The sequence below is a fragment of the Herpailurus yagouaroundi genome, unplaced genomic scaffold, assembly GCF_014898765.1.
Source record: "Herpailurus yagouaroundi ecotype Mexico unplaced genomic scaffold, PumYag 163, whole genome shotgun sequence".
NCBI lineage: Eukaryota > Metazoa > Chordata > Mammalia > Carnivora > Felidae > Herpailurus > Herpailurus yagouaroundi.
In genome coordinates, this window is record NW_024412404.1 from 44,379,164 (window position 1) to 44,389,267 (window position 10,104).

A 10,104-nucleotide genomic window follows, 5' to 3' on the forward strand; every position below is an offset into this window, starting at 1 on the left:
TAAAATAAAATAAAATAAAATAAAATAAAATAAAATAAAATAAAATATACCAGTTAGGTCCAAAGGTGGAGGCTCAGCTTCAAGCATGGCTAAGCTCAGTGTTTAAATGATGTCGTCAACAGTAGGGATATGAGAGTAGATTCTAGACATAGAAACACTGTCAAGCAATAGGAAGATACTACTAGTCATACAGAAGAGGGAGGCAGCTTTCCATTGGGTCAAAGCCAGTGCGAGTCTCAGTGGTCTGATTGTCATGAATTGTGTGTCTATACCTGAACTCAATATCATGGCCTGGAACATGGACTCTCGCACTGGTGCAGATCTTGCCCGCTGCTTACACATAACCAGATGGCGTCAGCACCACCAGATCACCACGGCTGAAACTGAGGCAGAGCAAGTCCCCTAAATAAAAATAAGATCATAAGATCCTTTTACGCAGAAGGGAAAAGTTGTTGCTGAATGGAGGGGGCAAAAAGCCACTACCACAGCCACCATCACGACCACCAAATCACCTACAAATGCCCACTAAAGAGGCTTCATTCACATTTTCTTTCCTTCAGGAACTTTTTCCTGACATGTCAGCCAGAAGTGGAACCTTCCTCTCTAAATAAACTCAGTTAAGCACTTTTGTTTGTTTGTCTTGTAATATTTACTTGTGTGTGTGCCTTCTCTCTGTTATAATCCTCCATGAAAGGCCCTTTGTTGTATTTGCACCTGAATTGAACATAGACTATAGCACAGTGTGTTCCATACAGAAGGTGTGCTCTTAAGAAGGGATGATGATTGTGTTCACAGATTTTTTTTTTGGATTTGAAGAGTTGGTTATACAATTTTTAGAAAATGACATAAGAGCCAATGATTACAGAGCCATGGAAATCAGTCATAAACAGGTTTTGTGGATTTCTCATACCATTAACACAGATTACTTACTGTCCTATTTAAGATTTTCATAGATCCTTATTTACCCATAATTTCATTTTCTAAAAATAATATTAACCAATATGTGTTGGATGTCTTATATGCATAGGACATGAAGAATGCAATTTTACTTTATAATCTCAATTGCCTATACAAAGCTAGGATCACAATCTCCATTTTATAGATTATGACTCTGAAGTGTAGAAAGATTAAAAAACTGAGCCCAACTGTGGAAACAGAGTTAGGTAGAGACCCGATCTGAATTTAGTTCTGACTAAAACAAACAAACAAACAAACAAAAAGCGTGTTTTTTTTATCATCCCATAAATATCTTTCTTTTTATGTGTTCACACTTATGTGTCCTGTTTCAATCACCTAGAAGTAAGATGATGATTTTCTAGATGATTATTGGAAGATGAAGGCATGGTTTTACCAGGTAATAATATATTTCCCTTCCTCCCTTCCTTTTTTATTATCTTAGAAGAATAAGTTGTGTAGCAGTCAACATTTAGAAAGATAGCATGGCAGTGGGGCTCTCTGCTTGGCTTCTTGGGGTGAACAGATTTAGGCTCAATCACTCATTCCACCACTGAAAATGCTATGATCTTGAACAAGATAGTAAACCGTTTTTTCTTTTTGAAAAAGTGGCTAAAATAATAGGACTTACTTTAAAGGGTTGCTATGAGAATTAAATGGAATAATTTACTAATGCAATTAGCCTTGAGCCTGGTACATAGAAAATACACAATAAAATTTGTGCTCTTGGTCACCATTTATTTTATGAAGTAAGTTTGATCTCCCAGACTTTATGATCTTTGAATTGTTTTAATAAGTTGACTATTTCCATAACTAAAAAGTAGAACTACTTGAAATCATCAAGCAATAATACTCAAATAAAGGTTAATGATAATTATTGATGTGTACAGAGCATTAAATATATAAAACAATAAAAACAGAATCCTGTGGCAGAATCAGGATCTCATAGAAATAGTCCAATGTTGTTATCCCATGGACTCAAAAACTCATAGGATCAGTTTCTAATGAGGTCAAGTCTATTTTATGTGCAAGAGGATAGGTCCAACTGCAAAGTGAAAATTAGCCACTGAAACTACTGAAATATTTTGTTTTTCGTTTAGTTATTTTTTTTCTCACCTGAAAAATGTGAGAAAAATAAGAGGTATGATATTCATACAGGTCACTGTTATTTGTAACCATAAAAGTCCCTCGGCTCTGTGAAAGATCTCTTTTCTTTAGTTTGATCAGATCACTGGCTTGAAGGGTAAAGGACTCTATAGTGACCCCCGAGTTCTGGGTCTGAACTGACCAGTAGGTAACATGAGAGAAAGGAAGATAAGGGATGGATCATATTTAACATCTGTAGAGTTAATGATAGTTCCTTCTTTCTGCAACCTTCTCTAACATCTCCCTCTCACCAATGTCCTATGGTTGCTAAGCAACCTCTCATAGAAGTAGTGGAGTGAACGAGATGTGTCAAATTCATTATTTTTGCCTTAAAGAGGCAGTGACTACGATGAGAGAAAAAGTAGTATACTTTATCTCTGTTCGAGGTAGTGTTGACTGGAATAAAGAAACTTTACTCTTTCTCTCCGTCCCACACCTTTCTTACTTCCTGCTTTTAGATATGAAAGTCCTTGAGGTCCAGAAAGAACTGGAGGTAAAAGTATGTCTAACATAGAGAAAGAAGTAAAGAAAGAAAAAAAAGATGAAATTGAAAACTTTTAATTTTCATTCTTAATTTCCATTTCCAGTCACTCTGGAAGCAAGTTACAAAATCTCACTCAATCTTGGAATTCAGCAGAAGAAGAGCAGGAGGGAAATGAATGGTAGCTCTGCATATATTTCAAGGGGAGAAGAAATCCTAGCTTTTTCTATCCATTCATTACATGTTTCTGGGAATATCTGGTGTATTCGAAATGCGTGAGCTATGAATCTAAGATGAAATTATTTAGAGGCAGGCAGTGGTGACAGAATAAAGACCGAGGTGGCTCTTATGGACACAGCCTGTATTTCTGCACATAACTTTCTCCTACATATTATGTTGGGATTGGAATTTCTTATGTGTGATTTCTCCCACTGGAATGAATTTCTTTGGAGACTAGATTGGTCTGCATTTCTTTCCTTGACGGAACTCTGATGGACCTCTTTAGAATAAGGCTTGGCATCCTTCCTATGGAATACATAGATATACAAAATAAAATGGTAGTTAATAGCACTCATTTTGGAAGTATATGGAAGACGTATATGATCTCTTTATACATGGAGTCTAAGCGACAAGAATGATAACAAGAAGTAAGCTCATAGAGACAGAGGACACACTGGTGGTTGCCAGAAGCAGGGGATGTGAGGGGCAGGGGAATTAGTAAAGGAGGTGAAAAAGGTGACTTAAAAAGAAGTAGTAAGCTATAAAAAATAATTAGGTAAAAATTAGTATCACATTTACAGTCAAAGTTGTATCTTCAGCTTTCTTTTGTGCTGTTGCTAGCTTGGAGGAGTGCATATTTTGAGAGATTGAATGAAAACAGAATAACAAAGACCACAAAAAAAAAAAAACAGAATAAAATAATGGTTGATAGCACTCACTTTGAAAGTACACAAGTACGAAGTTATGGCTTAATTGCAATGTACTAGTCGTGAGGTCTTAGATGAAACATTTAAGCATGTTAACCCTTGGTTTTCTAATCCATAAAATGAGGACAGTAAAAAATATTGTCTTCTGGGGTAGCTGTGGAGATTCAATGATATAATAATCCATCTAAAGTGCTCAGAAGATTGAACAACAGGGCGCCTGTGTGGCTCCATTGGTAAAGTGACCGACTCCTGAATTTTGGCTCAAGTCATGCTCTCACAGATTTGTGATATCAAGTCCCTCATTAGCCTCTGAGTTATGAGCTGACAGCACAGAGCCTGCTTGGGATTCTCTCCCTCTGCCTCTTCCCCCGCTTACATGCAGCATTCATGCTCTGTCTCTTAAAATAAATAAATAAATAAATAAATAAATAAATAAATAAATAAATAGGAAAAAAAGAGTGAAGACAAAAATAAGTGTCAGATAGGTATGGTCTCAGTATAATTTTGATTTTTATTTATTTATTTTTTATTTTAGTTATTCCCAGTGCTCCTGCTTTGTTTGGAGGGTTTACTGTATGTGTTACTTCTGTGACAAAGCTAATTATAATGTTAAAATAATAAAATCAGAAGTGAACATCTCCATTCAACCACCGTCACCATCTCAACCACTACCCACCACCCCCCTGAATAAAAAGCCTTACATTTTTTAGAGTCCTCAAAGTTAATATTAGAAAAGAAATGCCTTTGTTTAAGTTCCATTGAATGTAAGAGTGTTTTCTGGGAGGATTTTGTCCTGCCGGGAATCCATATAGGATATTGATCAAGGGTGTGATCCAGTGTTCCTCTTCTCCTTCTCCACCTGACTCCAGTCACCTGGTAGAGCCAGAGGGACATCAGTGGGTCATCTCATATTTAGACAATAATGCCAAAGAAATAATGTGACCGAAAAAAACATTAAGAGACGATTTCTGAAATGAGATGAATTCTACAAATTCCAAGTCTTTAGAAATTGATTGAATTTTCAATATAACTGGATCAGGTTGGGAAATCCTGTGGGTCTTGTAATACCTCCACTGTCACAAAGAAAAGTAGAACATTTCATTTCCACTCTCATGGTTTCACACAAACATTGAGTTTTATTTAAACTTTCATTTTCTCTGCAGCCCTGTTACTCGTAAGCATGCTTAAGAAAGGCAGGTGTGCAGTAATTTATTGATAACTTTGGGAATGGAAAATTTTTAACTAAAATATTAAACAGTAAAGAGTATTTGTACATGTATATAAATAATTCTTTGTGAAAAGATACCCAAATTAGGAAACTGGACTAAAATTTGGGTAATTTAGTTATATATCTCATCAGTAACCCTAATCATACTGTTTTCTTTCTGTTTCCTTGCCTAATTAATAAGATCAATGTCACATCACCACTGTATGGCTTTCAAGAAAACTAAGGAAGAATATTAGAAGAAATAAGAATATCTCTATACCTTTTGGAGGAAAAGCATCAGGAAGAGAATTTCTGACGAAATTTCCATTGATGTAGCTGGTGGGAGCATAAAAACTATTTCTGATTTCTTCATTTGGGTAGTAACATGTTATAGTGATCAAGGGCATATAAAATCAGTCATATCTGGATTTAGACCTAGATTCTAACATACATTTACTTAAACTTTGTAAAGCTTGGTTTCCATTGTGAATGGAGAGTAATAACAGAGCTGTCATGATGATTATAGACTTAGCAGAGTGGTTGAAACATATGTGAGCTGCTATGGCCATCGTCATCATCATGTCATCGGTGATCAATATTACCCTTTCCTCATTTAAGCCCATCCATTGAAACCCATGTGAATGCTTTGTAAATGAGCAATTATCCTAAAAGCATGTATTTTTTTAAGTTTATTTTATTTATTCTGACAGAGAAAGAGTGAGCAGGGGAGGGGAGGGGCTGAGAGAGAGAGGGAAAGTAAGAATCCCAAGCAGGTTCCACATTGTCAGTGTGAAACCTACACTGGGCTCAATCTTATGAACCGTGAAATCATGACCTGAGCCAAGATCATGACCTGAGCTGAGATCAAGAGTGGGATGCTTAACTGACTGGAGCCACCCAGGCTTTCCCCCCTGCTGCCCCACCACAAAAAGCATTTCTAAGCCCAGAATGTCTCTGTCTATAGGTAGCCCTATATTTCTAGTTTCTGAGGAGCCAATGAATCTCTACAGAGAGAGACACCCATAGATTTAAAATATTGTGCCATAAGTTATGGGGCGCCTGGGTGGCGCAGTCGGTTAAGCGTCTGACTTCAGCCAGGTCACGATCTCGCGGTCCGTGAGTTCGAGCCCCGCGTCGGGCTCTGGGCTGATGGCTCGGAGCCTGGAGCCTGTTTCCGATTCTGAGTCTCCCTCTCTCTCTGCCCCTCCCCCATTCATGCTCTGACTCTCTCTGTCCCAAAAATAAATAAACGTTGAAAAAAAAAATTTAAAAAAATAATAATAAAATAAAATATTGTGCCATAAGTTAGGTTAAAAAATAAATAGTAGTTAGGGAAGAATGATCTGAGACTGACAAACATATCCAGTGAACAGGAGCCAGAATTTTGCCTTCACACATTGTGGGCATTGTTGACTCTGATTGCATTTTTCTAATTCATAAAATTAAAATGGCAAATAAGTTCTAAAAAATGACCCAGAAGTGGGGTTTAGGTATAGATTTGGTTATTTGGAGAGCATCAATCTCCTCACTTACAGAATTAGGCATCATTTGAGGGTTTAATGTCAGCTGTAATATAAATGCTTCCTATAAAATAAATCATAAGATTTCTTGTGATACTAATATTATATTCCTTGGAGTTTTAGTTTCTTACCCTTCCTTTGTCTCTCAAATTGGACTAGTTGTAAGGGATCAATAAATGTCATGCGAAAGTGTTGAGAGTTTTCATTCAGTTGCTCTCAAGAAACTTGTCTGCTATTCCATGAAGTACAATGGTGCTGCTGGGATTATGCTTATAGAAGCTTGGAGTGCCTGGGTGGCACAGTTGGTTAAACATCTGACTCTTGATTTTGGATCAGGTCATGATCGCACAGTTTGTGGGATCAATCCCTGCAATGGGCTCCACACTGAGTGAGGATCCTGCTTGGGATTCTCTCTCTCCTCTGTCTCTGCCCCTCCCTTTCTGGTGCGCACACACACACACACACACACACACACACACACACACTCTCTCTCTCTCTCTCTCTCTCTCTCTCTCTGTCTCTCTCTCTCTGTCTCTCTCTCAGTCTCAAAATGAATAAACATTTAGAAAATAAATTATGATATGGTGTTATTATATTTCTTTAAATTAAAAAGCAAACAGAATTTACTGTAAGAAAAAAAAGAATTTACTGTAAGAATGCATAATATAAATACCAGGCATCTCATCCATCAGGATCTACTTTCAGCTATAATATGTGGGTTATACTCAGGCACTGGTTTCCTGTGTATTTGTAACAAAAGTGAACCTAGCCATACAATTTCTGCTTTAAAGTGGTTTTCAACCATTAGCCAATCTGTATTCTCTTTCTTGGAAGTAATATCTTCCAGGACCCATTCCCAATTCATTAGCAGTGACCAGTTCTCCATGATTTAAAGAACTTCAGGAACTCTCCCCAAATATATATATATTTATTTAGTTTAATATATATAATAATTTATATATATTATTTATATATATTATTTATTATAATATATATTATATATTATATATAATAATGTATATATTATTTATTATATACATTATTTATACATATATATAATTTATATATAATTTATAATTATTTAGTTATATATATATATATATATATATATATTTAGTTTAAAGCACCGCAACAATACATCTCTAACATAATTAGTCACTAGGTACAATTCATTTCATTCAACTAGCAGTTATTTTGTCCCTACTGTGTGCCTAAATGAGTGCCTTTCCTGGAAGGAAATTCTAAACCAGATCACTTATAAGAATCTTCCTAAGATCAGTGAATCCATGTTTTTGAGTTAAAAATATCAGAGGATACCATGTGTTGTCTTTGGAGGAATGGTAGTTGGATGTCTGGAAAGTAGAACTTTCTCCCTATAATAGGGTTAGTTGTGCCTAGTTGCTAACTCGTGGCCATTATCAGATGCAGAGCCACAAACTTTATTTTATTTTATTTTATTTTATTTTATTTTATTTTATTTTATTTTATTTTATTTTATTTTATTTTATTTTTCTTAAAAAATTTTTTTTCAGATGCAGAGCCACAAACTTTTTTATTTTATTTTATTTTATTTTATTTTATTTTATTTTATTTTATTTTATTATTCTTAAAAGAAATTTTTTTGAAGAAATGAATTCTGTTCAAAGCAGAGAATCTCAACACCCTCCACCTTTCTCTCTCATGTCTCTTTGTCTCTATTTCTCTCTTCTTCTTGCTCCATGCGTATAAATCATCCCTTACTCCCTCCAATATTACGTGCTGAACACATCAGACTGTGTAGCTTTTCCCTGTTTCTACCGTAATTATGCAGCTTCAACCTTTACACATGAATAAGTTGTTATGTGGGTGGCAGGAGGAGCAGTTAAAGAGCACGGCTGTTGCAAAGCAAGGATGTGGGGGAGGGAACAGCACGGTGATTTAAACTTCACACTCTCTTATGCTTCCTGTTGTGGTTTCATTAGAGCAGAGTCTCAAAAGGGATTACTGGCATGCTCGTTTACTCACAATTACATTTCTTCCATCCCTTACAGAAATCACAGATTTCTTCATATCATCTGAGAAGAACCATGTAGTGAAAGGATCCTCTCTTTTTAGAATGGGTTGTTTGCATCAAGCCTTGCATCCGTTTCTGACCAGTGGGCACTTTTTTCCTGTCCAGATTAAGATAAATGAAGGAACTACTTACTCCTTACTGTTTATGTTATCTCGCTAAGTAGAGGCACGAGATTTTCCTTGGGTCATGGTCCCTTGTAGAAACACCTAGAATCTACGTGAAACATAAATAACTATAATTTTAATAGTGTTAATAACAAACGTTACCATTTTCTTTATTATTCTAAGATGTTTTCCTGTGTGTGTATTGGCATATGTATGGGTGTTAATGTGTGTGTGCAGCGGGTAGGGTTGTGTGGGTTAGGAGGACACTAGTTACCAAGAAACTAATACTTCATGTTCCTTGTATGTCTTTTCCATTAAATGTCACTTAGATTCTGAACTGTTCCTTCTGAGGGATGGCTGAGAGCTTGCTCTGAAATACAACAGTTTCCTTTCGTCACACAGCTAAGCTATTAGAAGCACTTAACACTGACTCCACAGACCTGATAATATGCAAGGGATCTGAGTGGAGTTTAGTGGGTCAATGCAGCCTTTTTATTCCAGAACTTTTATTGAAGGCCATGATGTTCTCCAGAAGGCCACAAGGAAGGTCAAAAGGGAGGGAAAAGATTAGGGACCCAAGCTGTGGGGTATAAAGGCCACAGCATGTGAATAGGAACAAGCAAACATACCAGTTAGGTAATGGTTAGGTAACACACAAGTTACCTAAATGATCCTTCAACTGAGCTGTGCTATATTAGAGGTATTAATGAATTGATTGACTCAACTGAGATGCTATGAAGAATTACTTACAAATTTCAAACACAAGGATTACTAATGACTACTAAGGGCCATAACCTAGACAGGAGCTTTCATAAGCCCAACTCATATATTACTTCTTTCCGTGATCAGGAGAACAAGAACACCATTAATTCCTCATCATAAATATAAATTAGGAGTCAATATGTCACTTTGATGTTCGCTGGCTAGAATCTAAGATAATTTGGGCTTACTAATTTTTTTATAGCTTATTATTTTGAGAGAGAGAAAGAGAGAGAGAGGGAGAGCACACATACAAGTGGGAGAGGGGGAGAGAGAGAGAGAGGGAAAATCCCAAGCAGATTCCACAGAGCCCAATGTGGGGATCGAATTCATGAACTGGGAGATCATGACCTGAGCTGAAGTTGGACCCTTAACCTACTGAGCCATCCATGTGCCCCTAGGCTTACTAATTTCAATATAAATTTTATAAGGTAGGTTGATATTTAGTCATACTAAAATTGTAAGGATTGATTATGCATTTTATCCCCCAAAAGGTATATGAAATAATTATTCTTTATTCTTTAAGAAGTAGCTGCTAAATTTTTTTATTAATTTTTTTAATTTTATATTTTATTTTTTAAAATTTACATCCAAATCGGTTAGCATATAGTACAACGTTTTCAGGAGTAGATTCCTTAGTGCCCCTTACCCATTTAGCCCATCCCCCCTCCCACAACCCCTCCAGTAACCCTCAGTTTGTTCCCTGTATTTATGAGTCTCTTCTGTTTTGTCCCCCTCCATGTTTTTATATTATTTTTATTTCCCTTCCCTTATGTTCATCTGTTTTGTCTCTTAAAGTCCTCATATGAGTGAAGTCATATGATTTTTGTCTTTCTCTAATTTCACTTAGCATAATATCATCCAGTTCCATCCACGTAGTTGCAAATGGAAAGATTTCATTCTTTTTGATTGCTGAGTAACACTCCACTGTATATGTGCATATAAATAAATATA